The following is a 10,793-nucleotide window of genomic DNA, read 5'->3' on the forward strand; positions in this document are numbered from 1 at the left end:
ACCATCATGCAGCTCTCCTAAGATAAAAATCAATCTAATGGGGCCAAAGAGCAAAGAATTAGTAGCTAAGCAGTGGCGATAAAAATTCCAGCTTTTTTTAATCGCTCTATCAAAATTTGCAATCACAAAAAAGGTCAAAGCTATCAAAGACCCTTTGGGTAATATCTTTATTGATCAGTGTGAAATTGAAATCTGTTTCATTCAGTTTTATAAAAACCTTTGGTCTTCTTCTTCTCATTATACTCTTGATACTCTATTTAATGTCATGTCGAATGAGTTTTCTGCCCTTAGCAATGAAGATGGCTTTGATCTAGTTGGACTATCTCTAAGAGAGAAGTCTACAAATCTTTAGCTTCAATGCCAAGAGGCAAAAGTCCAGGCCCATATGGTCCAAAAGTTGAGTTTTATTTATTTAACTGGAATCTCATTGGTGATCATTTTTTTAATGTTGTTTCTTATTTCTTTGATCATACTAAGATTCCTCATTCCTGGGGTAGGACTTTTGTTGCTCTTTTCCAAAAAAAGAAAATCCCATGTCTGTCTTAGATTTCAGACCCTTTTTCTTTGCAATATATGTTATAAATTTATTGTAAAAATTTTAGCTTATTACTTACGTTCTGTGATTCACAAATTGGTTAGTCCTGAGCAAAATGGGTTTCTTCAAGAGCGTTGTGCTTATGATAACATAATCGCAGCCCAGGAAATTTCCATAGTTTAGAAATTGATTACTCTTCCCTAGCTAGGATGATCTTAAAAATTTATATTGAAAAAGGCTTTGATACTGTAGAGTGGATTGCTATTCTTGCTACCCTCCGGAGAATGAACGTCCTTGAGTGTTGGATTTCTTCGATTTAGGCCACTCTGTCTTCTTCCTCTTTCTCCTTTATTGTTAATGGTCATCATTCTTCCTGGATTATTAGTAGTCATGGAGTTAGACAAGGAGATCTTTTTTCTTCTTTGCTTTTCCTTCTTACTTCTTAGACCCTTACTGTTATCCTGAATAAAGCTTTAAATCTTAATCTTGTTCCTAGTTTCAATAGAATTTAATGTTTGTTGATGATCTTATCCTAGTTTCTAATGCTTCTAAAAGGACAACCATAAATCATTTGCTTTATCTTAATATCTATAAGGATCTTATTGGCCAAAAGCCAAACCTCAATAAGTCTGCTAATTTTTTGCTCTCTTAGTGTAATACCAAAATTGTTAAAGCCATCTATCTCTAGGAATTTGAGGATCAAGTTGGGCCAATTTCCCTTTACCTATCTTGGTATTCCTATTTCTACAAAGAAACTTCTGGTTAATCAGTTTAACTCTCTCCCTATTAGAGTTAAGATAACTATTCAATCTTGGAATCATTCTTCCATATCTTTGGCAGGTAGTGTTGTCTTTCTTAATAGAATCATTTTTTCTACTATCCTAAATTACCTCCTTTCTGTTATACATCTTCCAAACACAACCCTAGACGCCATTTCTAAACTTGCTCAGGACTTTCTCTAGGGTAAAAGTGATAATAGTAGTGTCTTTCACTCGATCGGTTGGACTTTTACGACACTTAGAAAATCAGAGGGAGGGATTAGAAATCATGAATCTCAGAACTATGGAAACATTCTCTTATGGCTAAAAATATTTTTCCTATTCTTAACTCTAAGAATAAAATTTGGGTTGACATTTTCAAGAATAAGTATAAAGGTTGGAATCCCTAGAATATGGAAAAACCTCACCGTGCTTCCTGGTTTTTTAAATCAATTTCAAATTTTGTTGATTTCCTTAAAACTGAGCTTAGGATTCTTTCTGTTAATTCTAAAAGTTTAAATCTTTGGAAAGATCCCTACTTATTGGGCATTCCCATCAGCTATAAACCTACCATCTTAACATGGATTTGTCGGTTAAGGATATTCAGTTCTCAAATTTTTTGGAGGATGATACCTTCCACTGTCCTACTCTAGAAAATCTCTTTGGCAAACATCTATATTTAGATTTGATCAAAAACATTAATTTTGATGACTACTGAAAATTTCTGGGTTTGGACTTCTCTAAAGCATAAAGTCTCCATTTCAACTACTGTATATGATCATTTTAACTTGAACAAAAACCTTTCTGAATCTTGGAATGGTTAGAACTTCATCTGGAAGCTTTACACCACACTCCGCATATAAACTTTTATTTGGAAAATGGCTCATGGCAAGTTAACAATAGGGGCTCTCCTCTATAGCTTGAACATTGGCCCTTTTACCTATTGCCCTTTCTGTGGGTTGGAGGAGAAAACTGCTGAACATCTTATTTGGAAGTGCAACAAAGTTAGTCATTGTTGGCATATCATTCACTCTATGTTTGACATTTTGCCTAATGATATAAATAATCTTCACTCTGGAAATTGGTTGTTCTTTAACTTTAATTCCAGAACAAGCACTTCTTGGGCTAAAGCTATCATTGCTTCTATATCATGGTTTTTTGGAAAGAAATATGCAATTTTATCTTTAAGAAGACTAAACCCAGATTTGATGCTATTGTTTCAAAAGCTATCGCTCATTGTACAGACTTATTCAGAGCTTTCGGAAAAATTTACTGGGAGTATATTAAAACTTCAAATCAACTGAATTCAATCTTTGTGTTCACAGACTCTTTTTGGCATCCTAATAATTCTATCACAGATCTGGGTTTCATTATTATACCTAATCCTGGTTTGATCTTGCTCGTAGGATCAATGGGGTCAGTCATTCTTCTCCGGCTAATGTTGAATTAGATGTCGTCATTCAAGCCCTCAATGTTTGTAAAGATAGAGGATGGAGACCAAATAAAATCTGTTATGATTGTCCTGGAGTTGCTCAATTGATTAAAAATCCACTTCCTTGTATCACCTGGAGAGCTAACTCCATGGCCTTGACTTTAAAGTAGTTGTTTAATAACTTCCTCAACATCACAATAGCTACCATTTCAAGGGACAAAACCAATATTGCTGATGACTTAGCTGTTCATGCTTGTCTGAACATGCAACTCTCACTCTACTCTCATGGAATCGATCGACCTTTCTGGCTAAATGATCTTTGTAATTGGAGAAATCTTTCTTTTTGATTTGAGATGTTAAAATTTATGTTTTTCCCCTTCTTTAAGTAGAATGATATTTTTTTTTTTGTTTCAAACCTCAATTTAACACACACAACGTTTATGAGATATAGGGTGTTGCTTGTGCACATTTCATGCTATTAATGACATTAGATATTGTTCTTGTTGTCCCCTGATGCACTTAAAAATTTTTCCAATGAAAGGCAACAATTGTAATCTGGAGATAGGAAAGTCAAGGCAAACTAATGTATTTATTGTAATCACAAGATCAATTTCCTATATTACTTTATCTGCAAGCAATGATACATAGGCAAGGATATTAATAGTTACAAGAGGGAGAAGCTTGCTCTCCAAGCAACCCGAAAGATATGGTCAATCAATCATAACAACCAATTATGTATATATGATTGACCAAGTATGGAATGATAATATTCACAGAATATTTACGAGTTAATACCCCCGGAAAGCTCAAATGCGAGATCAAACTTGGAAAAGGGATCGTAAATTACCAAATGTAGGCAAGTTAAGTGGTTTAGTGAAGATGTCGGCCACTAGATCAGCAGGGACAATATGACTGACTTTGAGGAAACCAACATCAACACGCTCTTGTACAAAGTAATAGTCTAAGTGAATGTTCTTGGAGCGAGAGCCAATAACTAGATTAGCCAACATGAAAGTAACTCCAAGATTGTCACACAAAAGTAGTAGTGGATGTGACAGAGAGACGCCAAGTTCAGTGAGAAGCTGCTGGAGACATTCCAATTCAGCAGTCGTATAAGCAAGGGCACGAAACTCAACTTTAATACTACTGCGAGCCATACAGAAAACGATAATCATCAGTATCAAACAACCATCCGACATCAGAGTAAGCACGAAGTTGAGGTTGAGAACATGGACGAAGAAAAAGAGTGACAACGCCCCTTGCGTGTGACCCACAAGTGCACAGGTTTATCGAAGTAATAAATCCCAAGTGAGTGGGGTATTGTATCCACAGAGAGTAGGGAATAAAACATACCTAAATTGCTACTTAACCAAGTGAAGATGAATAATGATTGTGTTGATAAGATGTGATGTAAGCAGAAATAAAAGGAATAAGAATGAGAGGTACAAGTAAGTGAGACTTAAGGCAATCGATAGAAGTGGAGTACTCGGACAATGCTCCCCCTAAGACTTATGCTTCAAGTGCAAGACCTACCATTATACTTCCTAATTAATGCTCAATGAGTCTGGAAATCCTAAAGCACATGGTCCCAAACCTAAGGTCAACCGTGACTAACCCTACGCTATGTCCCGGTGGAGAAATCGCTCAGTCACAACACCTCACACTGCACAAAGTTGCATGGAGTTCTAGGAATTCCAAGTGATAAACCCTATTCCTATGTGTTGATCTAACCCTTTGGTCCAGGCGAAAGACCCCTAGTTAAAATTAAGCCCCAGATACTAAAGTCACTTCAACGCTTCACTCTGTTGCTCGCGCAACTAAGCCCCAACGGTGTTTATTCCTTAGCACTTCACTCTATAGTAATCGCAAAGAACTCTAGAAAATAGAGGTAGGATAAATCACACTGGAGGGGAAAGGGGAAGCTCCACTGCCTCTCGACTTACCCTTTCAACCCTCTCCAATCTAGCTTTATCTAACACTCATGGCGTGTCACCCATCCACAAAGATTATCAATATTGACTCTCAACCCTAGTGTCACTCTATGGAAGAAATCATTCAACAAGCATTCAAGATTGGAACTCAATTAAAAGCATCAATTAAGGAAAACATAATGGAAGGTCAATGAAACAATAACATCCTAGGGTTTACAAAATCCAAGTACCCACTAGGGGGTTTAGCTCTCCATGGAGCACAATACAATCAACAATAAAATCAAAAGTAAAGATAAGCAATCCATAGGAAAACCCCCTTGGTATTCGTGTTGATGGTCTTGTGTAGTAGCCTCATCTTCTCCAAATGTCCCCTTGTCCAGCCTAGGGCACACCTCGTCGGATCGGTGCCGATGAAAGCTCCCATAATAACATTATTCCAAGTGAAGAGCAGTGTTTAATCCGGAGAACCACTCCAAATACGTGCCAAAAGCCCCTCAAAACCCTAGCCAATGGCCTCTCAAAAGATGGAGAAAAGTTGGATAGAAGGGGGAAAGAAAATCCCTAAAATAGGCCTAGAATTGGGCATCCACACGCCCCGTGGAATTTCCACACGGGTTTGGATAATTTCCACATGCCTGTGTGGATTCTATGAAAATCTGATTTTCAACCGGCTGTGAATAGTAACTGCTACATTATCTTTATACATTGATTTGCTACAGTAACCTACTGCAGTCCTCTGCCAAAACACTTCCAATTCCACACTTTTCATCGAGGAAACATAAGAGGGCAAACGTTTATACCGTAGATCGCAACTCTTCTTCAATCAAAAGCCTCGTTGGTGAAGATCTTGCTATCAATGCACAAGTCAGGATACGCAAATATGACTGCCTTCGTGCCCTTCCAACTCATTGTAATGGCTTGAATAAATGGAAGTTGGCACACATTCACATATCTTAGAGCCCCACTTGTGTCTTCTCGTTTGTTCCTTCCAAGATTCCACCAAATAGTGCATTCACGATCTACTTTTGGCTTCTTTTTTCAAAACATAGCTTTACAACCCTACATACACAAAAGAACACAAATACACATGTATTAGCGCTTAAACCTAATAAAAATAATGCTCATTGTAAGGAAAGAACACTTCGTATTCTTAACACACAAGCACTTATCAAAGATCATGCTCAATTGTGCCTTCGAGATATCGAAGAATGTGTTTGGCTGCCTTCCAATGATCCTGTGTGGGAGAGTGCATAAACTGATAGACATGATTAACAGCATAAGCGACCTCAGGATGAGTGAGAGTAGCATACTATAAAAAACCAACAACCTAACGATGAAGACGAGCATCATCAGCAGGAGTCCTAGCCTTGCAAAGCCGAGAGTTGGAGTCAGTAGGTGTTGGTCAAGGCTTCACATCAGTCAAATTGCAATGGGAAAGAATGTCCGGTATGTACTTAGATTGGGACAAAAATAGACCAGACTTGTGTTTAAGCACTTCAACACCCAGGAAGTAATGTAGTGTTCCCAAATCCTTTAAAGAGAACGTATTATTGTGCACTGCGATGAACTGAGAAATGAAGGATGGATCACTGCCTGTGATAATGATATCATCAACATAGACAAGTAGATAGATAGTCATTGTGGGCGAGTGATGAACAAATAAGGAAGTGCCAGAATGACAAGCCCAAAAGCCAGTAGAGAGAAGGAAAGTTTTGAGCTTATTAAACCATCCACGGGGCACTCGTTTGAGGCCATATAGAGCTTTGTGAAGTTTGTAGACATGGAGTGGAAAAGCATAATCAACAAACCCTTTTGATTGCTCTATAAAGACAGTGTCTTGCAATTCACCATTGAGGAAGGCATTATTGATATCAAGTTGATGAATAGACTAGCCCTTGGAAAGAGCTAGAGTGAGCGTAAGCCGAACTGTTGTTGGCTTGATAATCGGACTAAACGTATCACAATAATCAACTCCTTTCTCCTCGTGGAAGCCCTTGGCAACAAGTCGAGCTTTATAGTGCTCAATGGAACCATTAGCTCTCCTTTTGAGCCTCTAAACCCACTTACAACCAACCAGATTAGTATCACGGGGACATGGTATAAGTGACCAAGTATTATTACGCAATAAAGTACTATATTCAACCTGCATAGCCTATTGCCAAGAAGAGTGTTTGCTGGCTTGATGATAGGTGGTGGGTTCCTAGAGGGGAGAGGATGTAGAATCTGGTATGATAGGATGACAGGTGGTATGGAAGGATTTTGGTTTGAGGGTTTGTGTTCAAGCCCTGGTGGTCATGGGATGAGAGGTAGTATCCGAGGCCCGAAAGTAGGTGCGGCATTAGGATAAGGCCAAGGAGGTGCCGGTGGTGGACCATTAGTTGGAGGAGACGGTGAAAGAGGAACATTAATGGATGAAGGTCGGTGATGGTGTAGAGGTGGGGGTGTGACTTGCTCAAGGAGAAAGGATGGTGCAGAGGTGGGTTCGGTGGTCTTAGTTGTGAGAGGCACTATAGATGATTCAACATGGTTAACATAGGGAAAAACATCCTCATTAAACACAACATGATAAGCAATATAGAGGCGAGAAGAAGGAACATGGAGATAGAGATAACCTTTATGCTTGGAGATGAAACCTAGAAACACACAAGGAAGAGACCGAAAATCTAGTTTATGGTTGTTATAAGATCGTAAGAAAGGATAGCAGAGACACCCAAAAGTTTTGAGGAAGGCATAATCAGAAATCTTAGAGAATAGTTTTTTATAAGGAGATTCATAGTTCAGTATAGAAGTTGATGAAGTCCGCAAGTGCACGGGTCATCAAGTAATACCCTTGGCATGACACAGGGGTCGTATTCCCTAGGTCCCAAGAGCTGCTATTACTCCCCCCTAGATGACACTGTCTAGTCTACCAAATATAGGACTAAAACAAGATAAGGAAAATAACAAAGAGAAAACTATAAACACAAGGACTAAGGCTCACCACATAAACATACTAAGGAAGCAAGTAACAATGGAAGTGCGAGGTCCCCTCAGGGCGAGGATCCCTCAGGGACTACTAAAGCTAGATGGATGCTAGAATTACAAAGGCAACGGTGGTTGGACCAAGAGACATCCAAAAATAGATCACCCCGATGGTCACGGTGGCAATCCCTAATCCAATAAGAGTATTGGCTCGGAATCTCTTCCGACCAAATCCTCCCTACGATCGCATTACAATTAGGGGATCTCAAATTAGGGGCCGAAACTCAACCTAGGTACAGCCCTAATAGTTGGAGGGGTATGAAATACCCAAATGGTCATGGTGTATTCATACATATATCCCTTCCAAGCTTGGTGAGTCTAACACTAGGGCAATGGTCATGCAACCTAGTATTGTCTAAGTATGGATATACAAAGTTCTCATGCATACCCAAGCATTCAAAAGCACCAAACAAGGATCACAAACCACACAAATACCATAAATGTAAATCAAAGCATTTATACAAGCAAGTTCATCCCAAGGTTCACCGGATGCCCGGTGACCTTGGGAGTCTAGTTCGCCATCAACAAAGGAGCAAGTGTAGAAGATAAGAGATACAAAGAAAAGCTCATAACAAACTCCCCTAAGATGAAGACTAGAAGGTGGTGATGAGAACTCGTCGGATCCGCGCCGGCGAGAACCTAGATCGTTTTCCTTGAGTGTAACCTTCTTCTCCCTTCGATTTGCCCCTCAGATCTGCCTTCTCCCGTAGCCTTGAAGCTCTAGAGGATGATGGTGGAGAGTGGTGGCCAAAAGTCCCTTATTTGATGCCCTAACAAGCCTTATATATGCCTAGATCCCGATCGGTAAATGGATCAGTATACCGGCCGTATGTCGACCCCTCAGGAATTTCAGTTTTCTGCTGAGAAGCCCGCGATGAGCTACAGTGATTGCTACAGTGAAACTGCTACATTGTTGTGCTGCATTGATCCCGGCCCGGAGACGCCATTTTATTGCCGAATTCATCCCCAATTGCGTCGCCGAGCCCCCAGGGCTTCTAATGGGCCTGAAATGTAAAAATACCACAATTTAAACCAAAAGGGCATCGATTCAACAAATAAATATAAAGAATAATACAGAAACAAATACATGCAAAATACATACTTTTTAGACGCTTTATCAAACATCCCTCATACCTAAGCGCTTTGCTTGTCCCTCAAGCAAACAAACATGCGTAACAAAAGGAAAGAAGATAAACGGCTAAAAGTGCGATCTCAAGCTCAAAATAAAGGACTCCACAAGCACGATCGACGAAAATCAAGGAGTGAGCTGCTCAATGAATAGTAAAGTAATAATAGTTCTATCTCATCTAAAGTGCTCCCCGTGAGTGTGTGATAACCCCCACCTTGACCTCTACACCTGGATTACCCCAGGATGCCTATTCGCCCCACACATAATGATAATGGCATTAAGATGCTAAAGGCACCCTCAATACTCAATTAAGAGTCCTCTGGTTCCTAGATAAAACTCTAACTTTCAAATGACTATGCAAAGCAAGCTTCAAGGGAACAAAAAGAGATACTTTATTTCTTTTCACACATATATACAAGCATGCACACTTTTTTTCTTTTTTTCTTGGGTCCGCCTAACATAGATCGCAGAGAAAAATAATCTTTCAGATGAATGCACATGCTGGTTAGGCACAAGAGTCACCCACTTACTCAATTACAGTCTACATAGATGCATTCATGCTTAAAAACTTATAAAGCAGAGGAATACTGACATAGACCCTTGATCATATGTACAAACTGTATCTCATGTCCCTTGTAAAGACTTGCTACAATAGTACACTTTAAGGTAGAGAAATAATAAAGGAACACAAAAGCTCTTAAAAGTGCATTGAAGATAGAATTTAACAAATTAATGCCCAAGTCAAAATGATGGGTAGGTTGGAGTGTACAAGGTAGAAGTGCTCATGAACATGTATATAGGTGCACTAGAGATGATACAGAACTACATTCAAGCACAAATAAAGTACAACTCACAACTATCATTCTACCAAGCTAGGAAGTCCTTAACAATAAAATCATAGCTATCATAGGTAATCAAGCATGCAAATGCAAACATTTTCAAAGTTCACAGAACTCCACCCCCCACTTAAAGATGCACATTGCCCTCAATGTGCCTAATCAGTAGAATGCAACAAGATAGACAATAAAAACATAGAAAGAGGGTTTCATGAACTTCCCCGAGTCTCAAAGCGTGAGTCTTGAAGTCCATGAGATCGAGGTGACCACCAAAGATCATGGTAGATGATGGAGGAAGAAAGTGTGCTTGATGTCCCTAATTCCACCCCTCGCAAGGTAGAAAAGAACATCACCTCAAGGCATCTAATCACACACCCATCAAAACAAACACGATAAACAACTAACAACACAAAAAAAGCAAAACAAAACATAGAGGTAAAACAAAAACAAAACAAAAAAAGAATGTCCATGTGATGCAAGTGGAGATCATCTAACCAAGTTACAAGCAAAGTGGGCATCAAAAGAATGAAGAAAAATCAAGAAAAATGCCCAAAGGCTGACAGTGATTTCGGAAAAAAATTTTTGCAAAGCACTTTGCTTGTAAAAAGTAGCCAAAAAAATTTTACAAATCAATAAAAACACATTGATAATCATTAAGCATTCACAAACCAACAAAAATCCAAGAGATTTCACCCACAAGAACAAGAAGAACTCAAGGGTAGAGTGAGAGGTCAAACCCTTGCCCTAGAGTAAGATGGGTGGATTAATTGGTTGGATCCGGCCAAAAAAACTTGCTCAAACTCTAAATTTTTTTGTTACTAAAATGGAAAAAAAGGAGGATAAGAGCAAACTAGAGCAAAAAAAATGAAGGAAAACGGTGGAGAAATGAGGGAGAAACGGTTAGAAGAATGGGGAAGAAGAATGAATAGTAGCAATCTCAAAACCCCACATATAATGCCCCTCACTCGGGTAGTCTTGAGGGGCATCCTTGCGGCCGCAAGGATGGTCCTCAAGACTCTCGATGAGTCCCGAGGGGCATCCCTTGCGCCGCAAGGATGGTCCTCGGGATTTTTCCCGACACACAACAACTTTTCTCCACACTTTGCACATTTCGCACACTTCGCTTATGGATCAAACCTTGAAAATCAAAG

The sequence above is a fragment of the Dioscorea cayenensis genome, chromosome 4 (genome assembly GCF_009730915.1).
Source record: "Dioscorea cayenensis subsp. rotundata cultivar TDr96_F1 chromosome 4, TDr96_F1_v2_PseudoChromosome.rev07_lg8_w22 25.fasta, whole genome shotgun sequence".
Taxonomy (NCBI): Eukaryota; Viridiplantae; Streptophyta; class Magnoliopsida; order Dioscoreales; family Dioscoreaceae; genus Dioscorea; species Dioscorea cayenensis.